This window comes from Hyla sarda, unplaced genomic scaffold (assembly GCF_029499605.1).
Source record: "Hyla sarda isolate aHylSar1 unplaced genomic scaffold, aHylSar1.hap1 scaffold_697, whole genome shotgun sequence".
Classification (NCBI taxonomy): domain Eukaryota; kingdom Metazoa; phylum Chordata; class Amphibia; order Anura; family Hylidae; genus Hyla; species Hyla sarda.
Window position 1 is genome coordinate 144,539 of NW_026610715.1, and position 18,779 is coordinate 163,317.

The window sequence follows — 18,779 nt, forward strand, 5'->3', positions numbered from 1 at the left end:
TTCTCCTTTTCGCCTCTTTTCTGGGCGTATTATTCTTCTTTTTCTTCTTTTTTTTCGTCTAATGCATACCCCATCAGTGCAGCAATGCTTATTCAATACCGCCAGCAGATGGAGACACTGGGGGATAATTTTCTAAGGATTTATACTGATTTTTCCTGTCTGAATTTGTCGCACAGAAAGTTGCAGGCCAAATATGTGTGACATTTCTGCGACTTTAGCTTCTAGAGCATTTTTACAACATTATACATAGGTGCTGAATACATAAAAAGCGACTGTTCAGCGACAGACAAGTCGCATCGGCTGAAAGTAGGCCAGAATGTCAGTCCATGTTGGAGCAGGTTTAGATACAGTCTAAAGTATAGATCTCAAAGTCTGTGCACAGAATTTAGCAAGGGCCTCGCACCTTCTGATGCATCAGGTAGGTGCACAATAGCATAGCCTAACCCTCTGTACTTTGGTCTATATTGATGCGGGACATAGACAGCCAGCTGATGACCAATCCATTAGTGCAATGGATGGCTGGAAGCATTTGTCTTTGCCTTTGCAATACCACAGAAGCAATGCATGGTCAATGTACAGCAATGACACACCTGTGTGAACAGCCAGGAGACCCCCCCCCCCCCCCCCATGTTATGTTACATAGTTACATAGTTAGTACGGTCGAAAAAAGACATATGTCCATCAAGTTCAACCAGGGAATTAAGGGGTAGGGGTGTGGCGCGATATTGGGGAAGGGATGAGATTTTATATTTCTTCATAAGCATTAATCTTATTTTGTCAATTAGGAACATTCAGCACCCACCCGCTATCAAGGCAGCTGCCTATCATGTCATGCCCTACCTGCACAGGTGTGCTGGCTACTCAAATGATCCAATTAAGGAGGCCATTTAGTCAGCAGCAGCAGAAGTCCTGTGCCTGGACGCTCCAACAGCGGCCAGACACAAGCAGAAGCAGAAGCAGCAGAAGCAGCAGCAGCACCACCTTTTGTTTTTTGGCTGCAGCAGCAGCAAGGCCCACAGGGCTGGCTAGCTGGCTAGCCAGCAAGCAGGTAGCAATGAAAGTAGGAATCTTTCTTTTTAACCCTGTAAGGGGGTGGTGCACTGTACCCGAAGATACTGCCATATCGGGTCAATGCATAGGGCGACGGAAGCAAGCTTCGAAATCGGCCCCCGTTCTCAAAAATCCATTTAATATATGGTCCCCAGATAGGGGACGTATCAGATATTAAACTGATAAGAACAGATACTACACTTGATCTTAGCCAAAAGGCCGAGAAGCGATAACCGTGAAAGGGGCGGGCCCAACAAGGTGCCCTTCATGGGCACTATCACTGCTTGCTGTCAGGGAGGCTGCCAGACAATTTTCCATGCACACTCTGGGCTGGGGGGCAGTCAACCACCAGTACACACAGCAGAACCTAAACCCATACCATTATTGCTAAGCAGCAAGACAGGGGCCCATTGCACTCCCACGGGGCCTTTTTAAATGCAATCCATAACCCGGATTTGCCAGGAACCCTTCTTACTCCTCCTACTTGCATGTGACACTGGGCTTAGGATCTGCATAGGAAACACACACACAAGCACACACCTACCTTTGTTGCCTGCAGATGCCTCCTTGGCTGTCCCCAAACGGTATCAAACCAACACCCACGGGAAGCTGTAAGCATAGAGGACATGCCTGCACCCCATTGGACTTACCTGTGTGGGTTAAATCCGGGTTATTTGACAACCTATGGCGGTGATGGTTCTGCTCAGGCAGAGCAGTGCTGATGCTCCTCATAAAGCTGTCGCTGCTGTGAAGGTTCTAGGTGACATCACAAATCCCTATGGTTACATACACAACAAAGCTGGGTTGTTGTTGTTTACACTCTGCAAGGCCTGTGGAAGTGAGTGACATCATAGCACTGTAGTTCTGAGGGTTCTAGATGGATGCAACAATCTCCTGTTGCTTCTATGAAGGCCATAATAGACGACATCACCAAACAGCTCCATAGTCACATACACAGTAAAGGAGAGATGTTGTTTACACCTAGTGATGTCAGTGGTATTGAGTGACATCACAGCACAGTGCTAAGGCTCCTGGGCCTGGACACAGCAGCGGCTGCAATATCTCAACGGAGAATACGTTTATATATATGTGTGTGTGTGCGCGTATATATATATATATATATATATATATATATATATATATATATATTTCTCCGCCGAAATCACTTTTAAACCCATTTCCACCTTTTTTTCCCTTCTCTTCCTCTTACTTTTTTTTCACGTTTTTTTACGTTTTTCTCCTTTTCGCCTCTTTTCTGGGCGTATTATTCTTCTTTTTCTTCTTTTTTTTCGTCTAATGCATACCCCATCAGTGCAGCAATGCTTATTCAATACCGCCAGCAGATGGAGACACTGGGGGATAATTTTCTAAGGATTTATACTGATTTTTCCTGTCTGAATTTGTCGCACAGAAAGTTGCAGGCCAAATATGTGTGACATTTCTGCGACTTTAGCTTCTAGAGCATTTTTACAACATTATACATAGGTGCTGAATACATAAAAAGCGACTGTTCAGCGACAGACAAGTCGCATCGGCTGAAAGTAGGCCAGAATGTCAGTCCATGTTGGAGCAGGTTTAGATACAGTCTAAAGTATAGATCTCAAAGTCTGTGCACAGAATTTAGCAAGGGCCTCGCACCTTCTGATGCATCAGGTAGGTGCACAATAGCATAGCCTAACCCTCTGTACTTTGGTCTATATTGATGCGGGACATAGACAGCCAGCTGATGACCAATCCATTAGTGCAATGGATGGCTGGAAGCATTTGTCTTTGCCTTTGCAATACCACAGAAGCAATGCATGGTCAATGTACAGCAATGACACACCTGTGTGAACAGCCAGGAGACCCCCCCCCCCCCCATGTTATGTTACATAGTTACATAGTTAGTACGGTCGAAAAAAGACATATGTCCATCAAGTTCAACCAGGGAATTAAGGGGTAGGGGTGTGGCGCGATATTGGGGAAGGGATGAGATTTTATATTTCTTCATAAGCATTAATCTTATTTTGTCAATTAGGAACATTCAGCACCCACCCGCTATCAAGGCAGCTGCCTATCATGTCATGCCCTACCTGCACAGGTGTGCTGGCTACTCAAATGATCCAATTAAGGAGGCCATTTAGTCAGCAGCAGCAGAAGTCCTGTGCCTGGACGCTCCAACAGCGGCCAGACACAAGCAGAAGCAGAAGCAGCAGAAGCAGCAGCAGCACCACCTTTTGTTTTTTGGCTGCAGCAGCAGCAAGGCCCACAGGGCTGGCTAGCTGGCTAGCCAGCAAGCAGGTAGCAATGAAAGTAGGAATCTTTCTTTTTAACCCTGTAAGGGGGTGGTGCACTGTACCCGAAGATACTGCCATATCGGGTCAATGCATAGGGCGGCGGAAGCAAGCTTCGAAATCGGCCCCCGTTCTCAAAAATCCATTTAATATATGGTCCCCAGATAGGGGACGTATCAGATATTAAACTGATAAGAACAGATACTACACTTGATCTTAGCCAAAAGGCCGAGAAGCGATAACCGTGAAAGGGGCGGGCCCAACAAGGTGCCCTTCATGGGCACTATCACTGCTTGCTGTCAGGGAGGCTGCCAGACAATTTTCCATGCACACTCTGGGCTGGGGGGCAGTCAACCACCAGTACACACAGCAGAACCTAAACCCATACCATTATTGCTAAGCAGCAAGACAGGGGCCCATTGCACTCCCACGGGGCCTTTTTAAATGCAATCCATAACCCGGATTTGCCAGGAACCCTTCTTACTCCTCCTACTTGCATGTGACACTGGGCTTAGGATCTGCATAGGAAACACACACACAAGCACACACCTACCTTTGTTGCCTGCAGATGCCTCCTTGGCTGTCCCCAAACGGTATCAAACCAACACCCACGGGAAGCTGTAAGCATAGAGGACATGCCTGCACCCCATTGGACTTACCTGTGTGGGTTAAATCCGGGTTATTTGACAACCTATGGCGGTGATGGTTCTGCTCAGGCAGAGCAGTGCTGATGCTCCTCATAAAGCTGTCGCTGCTGTGAAGGTTCTAGGTGACATCACAAATCCCTATGGTTACATACACAACAAAGCTGGGTTGTTGTTGTTTACACTCTGCAAGGCCTGTGGAAGTGAGTGACATCATAGCACTGTAGTTCTGAGGGTTCTAGATGGATGCAACAATCTCCTGTTGCTTCTATGAAGGCCATAATAGACGACATCACCAAACAGCTCCATAGTCACATACACAGCAAAGGAGAGATGTTGTTTACACCTAGTGATGTCAGTGGTATTGAGTGACATCACAGCACAGTGCTAAGGCTCCTGGGCCTGGACACAGCAGCGGCTGCAATATCTCAACGGAGAATACGTTTATATATATGGGTGTGTGTGCGCGTATATATATACATATATATATATATATATATATATATATATATATATATATATATATTCTCCGCCGAAATCACTTTTAAACCCATTTCCACCTTTTTTTCCCTTCTCTTCCTCTTACTTTTTTTTCACGTTTTTTTACGTTTTTCTCCTTTTCGCCTCTTTTCTGGGCGTATTATTCTTCTTTTTCTTCTTTTTTTTCGTCTAATGCATACCCCATCAGTGCAGCAATGCTTATTCAATACCGCCAGCAGATGGAGACACTGGGGGATAATTTTCTAAGGATTTATACTGATTTTTCCTGTCTGAATTTGTCGCACAGAAAGTTGCAGGCCAAATATGTGTGACATTTCTGCGACTTTAGCTTCTAGAGCATTTTTACAACATTATACATAGGTGCTGAATACATAAAAAGCGACTGTTCAGCGACAGACAAGTCGCATCGGCTGAAAGTAGGCCAGAATGTCAGTCCATGTTGGAGCAGGTTTAGATACAGTCTAAAGTATAGATCTCAAAGTCTGTGCACAGAATTTAGCAAGGGCCTCGCACCTTCTGATGCATCAGGTAGGTGCACAATAGCATAGCCTAACCCTCTGTACTTTGGTCTATATTGATGCGGGACATAGACAGCCAGCTGATGACCAATCCATTAGTGCAATGGATGGCTGGAAGCATTTGTCTTTGCCTTTGCAATACCACAGAAGCAATGCATGGTCAATGTACAGCAATGACACACCTGTGTGAACAGCCAGGAGACCCCCCCCCCCCCCCCATGTTATGTTACATAGTTACATAGTTAGTACGGTCGAAAAAAGACATATGTCCATCAAGTTCAACCAGGGAATTAAGGGGTAGGGGTGTGGCGCGATATTGGGGAAGGGATGAGATTTTATATTTCTTCATAAGCATTAATCTTATTTTGTCAATTAGGAACATTCAGCACCCACCCGCTATCAAGGCAGCTGCCTATCATGTCATGCCCTACCTGCACAGGTGTGCTGGCTACTCAAATGATCCAATTAAGGAGGCCATTTAGTCAGCAGCAGCAGAAGTCCTGTGCCTGGACGCTCCAACAGCGGCCAGACACAAGCAGAAGCAGAAGCAGCAGAAGCAGCAGCAGCACCACCTTTTGTTTTTTGGCTGCAGCAGCAGCAAGGCCCACAGGGCTGGCTAGCTGGCTAGCCAGCAAGCAGGTAGCAATGAAAGTAGGAATCTTTCTTTTTAACCCTGTAAGGGGGTGGTGCACTGTACCCGAAGATACTGCCATATCGGGTCAATGCATAGGGCGACGGAAGCAAGCTTCGAAATCGGCCCCCGTTCTCAAAAATCCATTTAATATATGGTCCCCAGATAGGGGACGTATCAGATATTAAACTGATAAGAACAGATACTACACTTGATCTTAGCCAAAAGGCCGAGAAGCGATAACCGTGAAAGGGGCGGGCCCAACAAGGTGCCCTTCATGGGCACTATCACTGCTTGCTGTCAGGGAGGCTGCCAGACAATTTTCCATGCACACTCTGGGCTGGGGGGCAGTCAACCACCAGTACACACAGCAGAACCTAAACCCATACCATTATTGCTAAGCAGCAAGACAGGGGCCCATTGCACTCCCACGGGGCCTTTTTAAATGCAATCCATAACCCGGATTTGCCAGGAACCCTTCTTACTCCTCCTACTTGCATGTGACACTGGGCTTAGGATCTGCATAGGAAACACACACACAAGCACACACCTACCTTTGTTGCCTGCAGATGCCTCCTTGGCTGTCCCCAAACGGTATCAAACCAACACCCACGGGAAGCTGTAAGCATAGAGGACATGCCTGCACCCCATTGGACTTACCTGTGTGGGTTAAATCCGGGTTATTTGACAACCTATGGCGGTGATGGTTCTGCTCAGGCAGAGCAGTGCTGATGCTCCTCATAAAGCTGTCGCTGCTGTGAAGGTTCTAGGTGACATCACAAATCCCTATGGTTACATACACAACAAAGCTGGGTTGTTGTTGTTTACACTCTGCAAGGCCTGTGGAAGTGAGTGACATCATAGCACTGTATTTCTGAGGGTTCTAGATGGATGCAACAATCTCCTGTTGCTTCTATGAAGGCCATAATAGACGACATCACCAAACAGCTCCATAGTCACATACACAGCAAAGGAGAGATGTTGTTTACACCTAGTGATGTCAGTGGTATTGAGTGACATCACAGCACAGTGCTAAGGCTCCTGGGCCTGGACACAGCAGCGGCTGCAATATCTCAACGGAGAATACGTTTATATATATGTGTGTGTGTGCGCGTATATATATATATATATATATATATATATATATATATATATATTTCTCCGCCGAAATCACTTTTAAACCCATTTCCACCTTTTTTTCCCTTCTCTTCCTCTTACTTTTTTTTCACGTTTTTTTACGTTTTTCTCCTTTTCGCCTCTTTTCTGGGCGTATTATTCTTCTTTTTCTTCTTTTTTTTCGTCTAATGCATACCCCATCAGTGCAGCAATGCTTATTCAATACCGCCAGCAGATGGAGACACTGGGGGATCATTTTCTAAGGATTTATACTGATTTTTCCTGTCTGAATTTGTCGCACAGAAAGTTGCAGGCCAAATATGTGTGACATTTCTGCGACTTTAGCTTCTAGAGCATTTTTACAACATTATACATAGGTGCTGAATACATAAAAAGCGACTGTTCAGCGACAGACAAGTCGCATCGGCTGAAAGTAGGCCAGAATGTCAGTCCATGTTGGAGCAGGTTTAGATACAGTCTAAAGTATAGATCTCAAAGTCTGTGCACAGAATTTAGCAAGGGCCTCGCACCTTCTGATGCATCAGGTAGGTGCACAATAGCATAGCCTAACCCTCTGTACTTTGGTCTATATTGATGCGGGACATAGACAGCCAGCTGATGACCAATCCATTAGTGCAATGGATGGCTGGAAGCATTTGTCTTTGCCTTTGCAATACCACAGAAGCAATGCATGGTCAATGTACAGCAATGACACACCTGTGTGAACAGCCAGGAGACCCCCCCCCCCCCCCCATGTTATGTTACATAGTTACATAGTTAGTACGGTCGAAAAAAGACATATGTCCATCAAGTTCAACCAGGGAATTAAGGGGTAGGGGTGTGGCGCGATATTGGGGAAGGGATGAGATTTTATATTTCTTCATAAGCATTAATCTTATTTTGTCAATTAGGAACATTCAGCACCCACCCGCTATCAAGGCAGCTGCCTATCATGTCATGCCCTACCTGCACAGGTGTGCTGGCTACTCAAATGATCCAATTAAGGAGGCCATTTAGTCAGCAGCAGCAGAAGTCCTGTGCCTGGACGCTCCAACAGCGGCCAGACACAAGCAGAAGCAGAAGCAGCAGAAGCAGCAGCAGCACCACCTTTTGTTTTTTGGCTGCAGCAGCAGCAAGGCCCACAGGGCTGGCTAGCTGGCTAGCCAGCAAGCAGGTAGCAATGAAAGTAGGAATCTTTCTTTTTAACCCTGTAAGGGGGTGGTGCACTGTACCCGAAGATACTGCCATATCGGGTCAATGCATAGGGCGACGGAAGCAAGCTTCGAAATCAGCCCCCGTTCTCAAAAATCCATTTAATATATGGTCCCCAGATAGGGGACGTATCAGATATTAAACTGATAAGAACAGATACTACACTTGATCTTAGCCAAAAGGCCGAGAAGCGATAACCGTGAAAGGGGCGGGCCCAACAAGGTGCCCTTCATGGGCACTATCACTGTTTGCTGTCAGGGAGGCTGCCAGACAATTTTCCATGCACACTCTGGGCTGGGGGGCAGTCAACCACCAGTACACACAGCAGAACCTAAACCCATACCATTATTGCTAAGCAGCAAGACAGGGGCCCATTGCACTCCCACGGGGCCTTTTTAAATGCAATCCATAACCCGGATTTGCCAGGAACCCTTCTTACTCCTCCTACTTGCATGTGACACTGGGCTTAGGATCTGCATAGGAAACACACACACAAGCACACACCTACCTTTGTTGCCTGCAGATGCCTCCTTGGCTGTCCCCAAACGGTATCAAACCAACACCCACGGGAAGCTGTAAGCATAGAGGACATGCCTGCACCCCATTGGACTTACCTGTGTGGGTTAAATCCGGGTTATTTGACAACCTATGGCGGTGATGGTTCTGCTCAGGCAGAGCAGTGCTGATGCTCCTCATAAAGCTGTCGCTGCTGTGAAGGTTCTAGGTGACATCACAAATCCCTATGGTTACATACACAACAAAGCTGGGTTGTTGTTGTTTACACTCTGCAAGGCCTGTGGAAGTGAGTGACATCATAGCACTGTAGTTCTGAGGGTTCTAGATGGATGCAACAATCTCCTGTTGCTTCTATGAAGGCCATAATAGACGACATCACCAAACAGCTCCATAGTCACATACACAGCAAAGGAGAGATGTTGTTTACACCTAGTGATGTCAGTGGTATTGAGTGACATCACAGCACAGTGCTAAGGCTCCTGGGCCTGGACACAGCAGCGGCTGCAATATCTCAACGGAGAATACGTTTATATATATGTGTGTGTGTGCGCGTATATATATATATATATATATATATATATATATATATATATATATTCTCCGCCGAAATCACTTTTAAACCCATTTCCACCTTTTTTTCCCTTCTCTTCCTCTTACTTTTTTTTCACGTTTTTTTACGTTTTTCTCCTTTTCGCCTCTTTTCTGGGCGTATTATTCTTCTTTTTCTTCTTTTTTTTCGTCTAATGCATACCCCATCAGTGCAGCAATGCTTATTCAATACCGCCAGCAGATGGAGACACTGGGGGATAATTTTCTAAGGATTTATACTGATTTTTCCTGTCTGAATTTGTCGCACAGAAAGTTGCAGGCCAAATATGTGTGACATTTCTGCGACTTTAGCTTCTAGAGCATTTTTACAACATTATACATAGGTGCTGAATACATAAAAAGCGACTGTTCAGCGACAGACAAGTCGCATCGGCTGAAAGTAGGCCAGAATGTCAGTCCATGTTGGAGCAGGTTTAGATACAGTCTAAAGTATAGATCTCAAAGTCTGTGCACAGAATTTAGCAAGGGCCTCGCACCTTCTGATGCATCAGGTAGGTGCACAATAGCATAGCCTAACCCTCTGTACTTTGGTCTATATTGATGCGGGACATAGACAGCCAGCTGATGACCAATCCATTAGTGCAATGGATGGCTGGAAGCATTTGTCTTTGCCTTTGCAATACCACAGAAGCAATGCATGGTCAATGTACAGCAATGACACACCTGTGTGAACAGCCAGGAGACCCCCCCCCCCCCCCCATGTTATGTTACATAGTTACATAGTTAGTACGGTCGAAAAAAGACATATGTCCATCAAGTTCAACCAGGGAATTAAGGGGTAGGGGTGTGGCGCGATATTGGGGAAGGGATGAGATTTTATATTTCTTCATAAGCATTAATCTTATTTTGTCAATTAGGAACATTCAGCACCCACCCGCTATCAAGGCAGCTGCCTATCATGTCATGCCCTACCTGCACAGGTGTGCTGGCTACTCAAATGATCCAATTAAGGAGGCCATTTAGTCAGCAGCAGCAGAAGTCCTGTGCCTGGACGCTCCAACAGCGGCCAGACACAAGCAGAAGCAGAAGCAGCAGCAGCACCACCTTTTGTTTTTTGGCTGCAGCAGCAGCAAGGCCCACAGGGCTGGCTAGCTGGCTAGCCAGCAAGCAGGTAGCAATGAAAGTAGGAATCTTTCTTTTTAACCCTGTAAGGGGGTGGTGCACTGTACCCGAAGATACTGCCATATCGGGTCAATGCATAGGGCGACGGAAGCAAGCTTCGAAATCGGCCCCCGTTCTCAAAAATCCATTTAATATATGGTCCCCAGATAGGGGACGTATCAGATATTAAACTGATAAGAACAGATACTACACTTGATCTTAGCCAAAAGGCCGAGAAGCGATAACCGTGAAAGGGGCGGGCCCAACAAGGTGCCCTTCATGGGCACTATCACTGCTTGCTGTCAGGGAGGCTGCCAGACAATTTTCCATGCACACTCTGGGCTGGGGGGCAGTCAACCACCAGTACACACAGCAGAACCTAAACCCATACCATTATTGCTAAGCAGCAAGACAGGGGCCCATTGCACTCCCAGGGGGCCTTTTTAAATGCAATCCATAACCCGGATTTGCCAGGAACCCTTCTTACTCCTCCTACTTGCATGTGACACTGGGCTTAGGATCTGCATAGGAAACACACACACAAGCACACACCTACCTTTGTTGCCTGCAGATGCCTCCTTGGCTGTCCCCAAACGGTATCAAACCAACACCCACGGGAAGCTGTAAGCATAGAGGACATGCCTGCACCCCATTGGACTTACCTGTGTGGGTTAAATCCGGGTTATTTGACAACCTATGGCGGTGATGGTTCTGCTCAGGCAGAGCAGTGCTGATGCTCCTCATAAAGCTGTCGCTGCTGTGAAGGTTCTAGGTGACATCACAAATCCCTATGGTTACATACACAACAAAGCTGGGTTGTTGTTGTTTACACTCTGCAAGGCCTGTGGAAGTGAGTGACATCATAGCACTGTAGTTCTGAGGGTTCTAGATGGATGCAACAATCTCCTGTTGCTTCTATGAAGGCCATAATAGACGACATCACCAAACAGCTCCATAGTCACATACACAGCAAAGGAGAGATGTTGTTTACACCTAGTGATGTCAGTGGTATTGAGTGACATCACAGCACAGTGCTAAGGCTCCTGGGCCTGGACACAGCAGCGGCTGCAATATCTCAACGGAGAATACGTTTATATATATGTGTGTGTGTGCGCGTATATATATATATATATATATATATATATATATATATATATATTCTCCGCCGAAATCACTTTTAAACCCATTTCCACCTTTTTTTCCCTTCTCTTCCTCTTACTTTTTTTTCACGTTTTTTTACGTTTTTCTCCTTTTCGCCTCTTTTCTGGGCGTATTATTCTTCTTTTTCTTCTTTTTTTTCGTCTAATGCATACCCCATCAGTGCAGCAATGCTTATTCAATACCGCCAGCAGATGGAGACACTGGGGGATAATTTTCTAAGGATTTATACTGATTTTTCCTGTCTGAATTTGTCGCACAGAAAGTTGCAGGCCAAATATGTGTGACATTTCTGCGACTTTAGCTTCTAGAGCATTTTTACAACATTATACATAGGTGCTGAATACATAAAAAGCGACTGTTCAGCGACAGACAAGTCGCATCGGCTGAAAGTAGGCCAGAATGTCAGTCCATGTTGGAGCAGGTTTAGATACAGTCTAAAGTATAGATCTCAAAGTCTGTGCACAGAATTTAGCAAGGGCCTCGCACCTTCTGATGCATCAGGTAGGTGCACAATAGCATAGCCTAACCCTCTGTACTTTGGTCTATATTGATGCGGGACATAGACAGCCAGCTGATGACCAATCCATTAGTGCAATGGATGGCTGGAAGCATTTGTCTTTGCCTTTGCAATACCACAGAAGCAATGCATGGTCAATGTACAGCAATGACACACCTGTGTGAACAGCCAGGAGACCCCCCCCCCCCCCCCCATGTTATGTTACATAGTTACATAGTTAGTACGGTCGAAAAAAGACATATGTCCATCAAGTTCAACCAGGGAATTAAGGGGTAGGGGTGTGGCGCGATATTGGGGAAGGGATGAGATTTTATATTTCTTCATAAGCATTAATCTTATTTTGTCAATTAGGAACATTCAGCACCCACCCGCTATCAAGGCAGCTGCCTATCATGTCATGCCCTACCTGCACAGGTGTGCTGGCTACTCAAATGATCCAATTAAGGAGGCCATTTAGTCAGCAGCAGCAGAAGTCCTGTGCCTGGACGCTCCAACAGCGGCCAGACACAAGCAGAAGCAGAAGCAGCAGAAGCAGCAGCAGCAGCACCTTTTGTTTTTTGGCTGCAGCAGCAGCAAGGCCCACAGGGCTGGCTAGCTGGCTAGCCAGCAAGCAGGTAGCAATGAAAGTAGGAATCTTTCTTTTTAACCCTGTAAGGGGGTGGTGCACTGTACCCGAAGATACTGCCATATCGGGTCAATGCATAGGGCGACGGAAGCAAGCTTCGAAATCGGCCCCCGTTCTCAAAAATCCATTTAATATATGGTCCCCAGATAGGGGACGTATCAGATATTAAACTGATAAGAACAGATACTACACTTGATCTTAGCCAAAAGGCCGAGAAGCGATAACCGTGAAAGGGGCGGGCCCAACAAGGTCCCCTTCATGGGCACTATCACTGCTTGCTGTCAGGGAGGCTGCCAGACAATTTTCCATGCACACTCTGGGCTGGGGGGCAGTCAACCACCAGTACACACAGCAGAACCTAAACCCATACCATTATTGCTAAGCAGCAAGACAGGGGCCCATTGCACTCCCAGGGGGCCTTTTTAAATGCAATCCATAACCCGGATTTGCCAGGAACCCTTCTTACTCCTCCTACTTGCATGTGACACTGGGCTTAGGATCTGCATAGGAAACACACACACAAGCACACACCTACCTTTGTTGCCTGCAGATGCCTCCTTGGCTGTCCCCAAACGGTATCAAACCAACACCCACGGGAAGCTGTAAGCATAGAGGACATGCCTGCACCCCATTGGACTTACCTGTGTGGGTTAAATCCGGGTTATTTGACAACCTATGGCGGTGATGGTTCTGCTCAGGCAGAGCAGTGCTGATGCTCCTCATAAAGCTGTCGCTGCTGTGAAGGTTCTAGGTGACATCACAAATCCCTATGGTTACATACACAACAAAGCTGGGTTGTTGTTGTTTACACTCTGCAAGGCCTGTGGAAGTGAGTGACATCATAGCACTGTAGTTCTGAGGGTTCTAGATGGATGCAACAATCTCCTGTTGCTTCTATGAAGGCCATAATAGACGACATCACCAAACAGCTCCATAGTCACATACACAGCAAAGGAGAGATGTTGTTTACACCTAGTGATGTCAGTGGTATTGAGTGACATCACAGCACAGTGCTAAGGCTCCTGGGCCTGGACACAGCAGCGGCTGCAATATCTCAACGGAGAATACGTTTATATATATGTGTGTGTGTGCGCGTATATATATATATATATATATATATATATATATATATATATATATCTCCGCCGAAATCACTTTTAAACCCATTTCCACCTTTTTTTCCCTTCTCTTCCTCTTACTTTTTTTTCACGTTTTTTTACGTTTTTCTCCTTTTCGCCTCTTTTCTGGGCGTATTATTCTTCTTTTTCTTCTTTTTTTTCGTCTAATGCATACCCCATCAGTGCAGCAATGCTTATTCAATACCGCCAGCAGATGGAGACACTGGGGGATAATTTTCTAAGGATTTATACTGATTTTTCCTGTCTGAATTTGTCGCACAGAAAGTTGCAGGCCAAATATGTGTGACATTTCTGCGACTTTAGCTTCTAGAGCATTTTTACAACATTATACATAGGTGCTGAATACATAAAAAGCGACTGTTCAGCGACAGACAAGTCGCATCGGCTGAAAGTAGGCCAGAATGTCAGTCCATGTTGGAGCAGGTTTAGATACAGTCTAAAGTATAGATCTCAAAGTCTGTGCACAGAATTTAGCAAGGGCCTCGCACCTTCTGATGCATCAGGTAGGTGCACAATAGCATAGCCTAACCCTCTGTACTTTGGTCTATATTGATGCGGGACATAGACAGCCAGCTGATGACCAATCCATTAGTGCAATGGATGGCTGGAAGCATTTGTCTTTGCCTTTGCAATACCACAGAAGCAATGCATGGTCAATGTACAGCAATGACACACCTGTGTGAACAGCCAGGAGACCCCCCCCCCCCCCCCCCATGTTATGTTACATAGTTACATAGTTAGTACGGTCGAAAAAAGACATATGTCCATCAAGTTCAACCAGGGAATTAAGGGGTAGGGGTGTGGCGCGATATTGGGGAAGGGATGAGATTTTATATTTCTTCATAAGCATTAATCTTATTTTGTCAATTAGGAACATTCAGCACCCACCCGCTATCAAGGCAGCTGCCTATCATGTCATGCCCTACCTGCACAGGTGTGCTGGCTACTCAAATGATCCAATTAAGGAGGCCATTTAGTCAGCAGCAGCAGAAGTCCTGTGCCTGGACGCTCCAACAGCGGCCAGACACAAGCAGAAGCAGAAGCAGCAGAAGCAGCAGCAGCAGCACCTTTTGTTTTTTGGCTGCAGCAGCAGCAAGGCCCACAGGGCTGGCTAGCTGGCTAGCCAGCAAGCAGGTAGCAATGAAAGTAGGAATCTTTCTTTTTAACCCTGTAAGGGGGTGGTGCACTGTACCCGAAGATACTGCCATATCGGGTCAATGCATAGGGCGACGGAAGCAAGCTTCGAAATCGGCCCCCGTTCTCAAAAATCCATTTAATATATGGTCCCCAGATAGGGGACGTATCAGATATTAAACTGATAAGAACAGATACTACACTTGATCTTAGCCAAAAGGCCGAGAAGCGATAACCGTGAAAGGGGCGGGCCCAACAAGGTCCCCTTCATGGGCACTATCACTGCTTGCTGTCAGGGAGGCTGCCAGACAATTTTCCATGCACACTCTGGGCTGGGGGGCAGTCAACCACCAGTACACACAGCAGAACCTAAACCCATACCATTATTGCTAAGCAGCAAGACAGGGGCCCATTGCACTCCCACGGGGCCTTTTTAAATGCAATCCATAACCCGGATTTGCCAGGAACCCTTCTTACTCCTCCTACTTGCATGTGACACTGGGCTTAGGATCTGCATAGGAAACACACACACAAGCACACACCTACCTTTGTTGCCTGCAGATGCCTCCTTGGCTGTCCCCAAACGGTATCAAACCAACACCCACGGGAAGCTGTAAGCATAGAGGACATGCCTGCACCCCATTGGACTTACCTGTGTGGGTTAAATCCGGGTTATTTGACAACCTATGGCGGTGATGGTTCTGCTCAGGCAGAGCAGTGCTGATGCTCCTCATAAAGCTGTCGCTGCTGTGAAGGTTCTAGGTGACATCACAAATCCCTATGGTTACATACACAACAAAGCTGGGTTGTTGTTGTTTACACTCTGCAAGGCCTGTGGAAGTGAGTGACATCATAGCACTGTAGTTCTGAGGGTTCTAGATGGATGCAACAATCTCCTGTTGCTTCTATGAAGGCCATAATAGACGACATCACCAAACAGCTCCATAGTCACATACACAGCAAAGGAGAGATGTTGTTTACACCTAGTGATGTCAGTGGTATTGAGTGACATCACAGCACAGTGCTAAGGCTCCTGGGCCTGGACACAGCAGCGGCTGCAATATCTCAACGGAGAATACGTTTATATATATGTGTGTGTGTGCGCGTATATATATATATAGATATATATATATATATATATATATATATATATATATTTCTCCGCCGAAATCACTTTTAAACCCATTTCCACCTTTTTTTCCCTTCTCTTCCTCTTACTTTTTTTTCACGTTTTTTTACGTTTTTCTCCTTTTCGCCTCTTTTCTGGGCGTATTATTCTTCTTTTTCTTCTTTTTTTTCGTCTAATGCATACCCCATCAGTGCAGCAATGCTTATTCAATACCGCCAGCAGATGGAGACACTGGGGGATAATTTTCTAAGGATTTATACTGATTTTTCCTGTCTGAATTTGTCGCACAGAAAGTTGCAGGCCAAATATGTGTGACATTTCTGCGACTTTAGCTTCTAGAGCATTTTTACAACATTATACATAGGTGCTGAATACATAAAAAGCGACTGTTCAGCGACAGACAAGTCGCATCGGCTGAAAGTAGGCCAGAATGTCAGTCCATGTTGGAGCAGGTTTAGATACAGTCTAAAGTATAGATCTCAAAGTCTGTGCACAGAATTTAGCAAGGGCCTCGCACCTTCTGATGCAACAGGTAGGTGCACAATAGCATAGCCTAACCCTCTGTACTTTGGTCTATATTGATGCGGGACATAGACAGCCAGCTGATGACCAATCCATTAGTGCAATGGATGGCTGGAAGCATTTGTCTTTGCCTTTGCAATACCACAGAAGCAATGCATGGTCAATGTACAGCAATGACACACCTGTGTGAACAGCCAGGAGACCCCCCCCCCCCCCCCCCCCCCCATGTTATGTTACATAGTTACATAGTTAGTACGGTCGAAAAAAGACATATGTCCATCAAGTTCAACCAGGGAATTAAGGGGTAGGGGTGTGGCGCGATATTGGGGAAGGGATGAGATTTTATATTTCTTCATAAGCATTAATCTTATTTTGTCAATTAGGAACATTCAGCACCCACCCGCTATCAAGGCAGCTGCCTATCATGTCATGCCCTACCTGCACAGGTGTGCTGGCTACTCAAATGATCCAATTAAGGAGGCCATTTAGTCAGCAGCAGCAGAAGTCCTGTGCCTGGACGCTCCAACAGCGGCCAGACACAAGCAGAAGCAGAAGCAGCACCACCTTTTGTTTTTTGGCTGCAGCAGCAGCAAGGCCCACAGGGCTGGCTAGCTGGCTAGCCAGCAAGCAGGTAGCAATGAAAGTAGGAATCTTTCTTTTTAACCCTGTAAGGGGGTGGTGCACTGTACCCGAAGATACTGCCATATCGGGTCAATGCATAGGGCGACGGAAGCAAGCTTCGAAATCGGCCCCCGTTCTCAAAAATCCATTTAATATATGGTCCCCAGATAGGGGACGTATCAGATATTAAACTGATAAGAACAGATACTACACTTGATCTTAGCCAAAAGGCCGAGAAGCGATAACCGTGAAAGGGGCGGGCCCAACAAGGTCCCCTTCATGGGCACTATCACTGCTTGCTGTCAGGGAGGCTGCCAGACAATTTTCCATGCACACTCTGGGCTGGGGGGCAGTCAACCACCAGTACACACAGCAGAACCTAAACCCATACCATTATTGCTAAGCAGCAAGACAGGGGCCCATTGCACTCCCACGGGGCCTTTTTAAATGCAATCCATAACCCGGATTTGCCAGGAACCCTTCTTACTCCTCCTACTTGCATGTGACACTGGGCTTAGGATCTGCATAGGAAACACACACACAAGCACACACCTACCTTTGTTGCCTGCAGATGCCTCCTTGGCTGTCCCCAAACGGTATCAAACCAACACCCACGGGAAGCTGTAAGCATAGAGGACATGCCTGCACCCCATTGGACTTACCTGTGTGGGTTAAATATCCGGGTTATTTGACAACCTATGGCGGTGATGGTTCTGCTCAGGCAGAGCAGTGCTGATGCTCCTCATAAAGCTGTCGCTGCTGTGAAGGTTCTAGGTGACATCACAAATCCCTATGGTTACATACACAACAAAGCTGGGTTGTTGTTGTTTACACTCTGCAAGGCCTGTGGAAGTGAGTGACATCATAGCACTGTAGTTCTGAGGGTTCTAGATGGATGCAACAATCTCCTGTTGCTTCTATGAAGGCCATAATAGACGACATCACCAAACAGCTCCATAGTCACATACACAGCAAAGGAGAGATGTTGTTTACACCTAGTGATGTCAGTGGTATTGAGTGACATCACAGCACAGTGCTAAGGCTCCTGGGCCTGGACACAGCAGCGGCTGCAATATCTCAACGGAGAATACGTTTATATATATGTGTGTGTGTGCGCGTATATATATATATATATATATATATATATATATATATATATATATATATTTCTCCGCCGAAATCACTTTTAAACCCATTTCCACCTTTTTTTCCCTTCTCTTCCTCTTACTTTTTTTTCACGTTTTTTTACGTTTTTCTCCTTTTCGCCTCTTTTCTGGGCGTATTATTCTTCTTTTTCTTCTTTTTTTTCGTCTAATGCATACCCCATCAGTGCAGCAATGCTTATTCAATACCGCCAGCAGATGGAGACACTGGGGGATAATTTTCTAAGGATTTATACTGATTTTTCCTGTCTGAATTTGTCGCACAGAAAGTTGCAGGCCAAATATGTGTGACATTTCTGCGACTTTAGCTTCTAGAGCATTTTTACAACATTATACATAGGTGCTGAATACATAAAAAGCGACTGTTCAGCGACAGACAAGTCGCATCGGCTGAAAGTAGGCCAGAATGTCAGTCCATGTTGGAGCAGGTTTAGATACAGTCTAAAGTATAGATCTCAAAGTCTGTGCACAGAATTTAGCAAGGGCCTCGCACCTTCTGATGCATCAGGTAGGTGCACAATAGCATAGCCTAACCCTCTGTACTTTGGTCTATATTGATGCGGGACATAGACAGCCAGCTGATGACCAATCCATTAG

The 18,779-nt window shown here is 45.9% G+C and overlaps 8 non-coding genes across 8 annotated transcripts; all 8 read right to left on the minus strand.

Annotated features, from left to right (window-relative positions):
* Positions 1-1,090: 1,090 nt before the first annotated feature.
* Positions 1,091-1,281, minus strand: LOC130343932 (U2 spliceosomal RNA). Its single transcript, XR_008883063.1, has one exon. It is a non-coding gene; the product is annotated as a U2 spliceosomal RNA (small nuclear RNA).
* A 2,091-nt stretch (positions 1,282-3,372) lies between these two features.
* On the minus strand, positions 3,373-3,563 carry LOC130343854 (U2 spliceosomal RNA). Its single transcript, XR_008883001.1, has one exon. It is a non-coding gene; the product is annotated as a U2 spliceosomal RNA (small nuclear RNA).
* A 2,104-nt stretch (positions 3,564-5,667) lies between these two features.
* On the minus strand, positions 5,668-5,858 carry LOC130343934 (U2 spliceosomal RNA). The gene has a single exon (XR_008883065.1). It is a non-coding gene; the product is annotated as a U2 spliceosomal RNA (small nuclear RNA).
* A 2,091-nt stretch (positions 5,859-7,949) lies between these two features.
* On the minus strand, positions 7,950-8,140 carry LOC130343895 (U2 spliceosomal RNA). The gene has a single exon (XR_008883031.1). It is a non-coding gene; the product is annotated as a U2 spliceosomal RNA (small nuclear RNA).
* Positions 8,141-10,223: 2,083 nt separating this feature from the next.
* LOC130343935 (U2 spliceosomal RNA) lies at positions 10,224-10,414 on the minus strand. The gene has a single exon (XR_008883066.1). It is a non-coding gene; the product is annotated as a U2 spliceosomal RNA (small nuclear RNA).
* Positions 10,415-12,505: 2,091 nt separating this feature from the next.
* On the minus strand, positions 12,506-12,696 carry LOC130343936 (U2 spliceosomal RNA). The gene has a single exon (XR_008883067.1). It is a non-coding gene; the product is annotated as a U2 spliceosomal RNA (small nuclear RNA).
* Positions 12,697-14,789: 2,093 nt separating this feature from the next.
* LOC130343937 (U2 spliceosomal RNA) lies at positions 14,790-14,980 on the minus strand. Its single transcript, XR_008883068.1, has one exon. It is a non-coding gene; the product is annotated as a U2 spliceosomal RNA (small nuclear RNA).
* A 2,091-nt stretch (positions 14,981-17,071) lies between these two features.
* On the minus strand, positions 17,072-17,262 carry LOC130343938 (U2 spliceosomal RNA). The gene has a single exon (XR_008883069.1). It is a non-coding gene; the product is annotated as a U2 spliceosomal RNA (small nuclear RNA).
* Between the last annotated feature and the right edge of the window lie 1,517 nt (positions 17,263-18,779).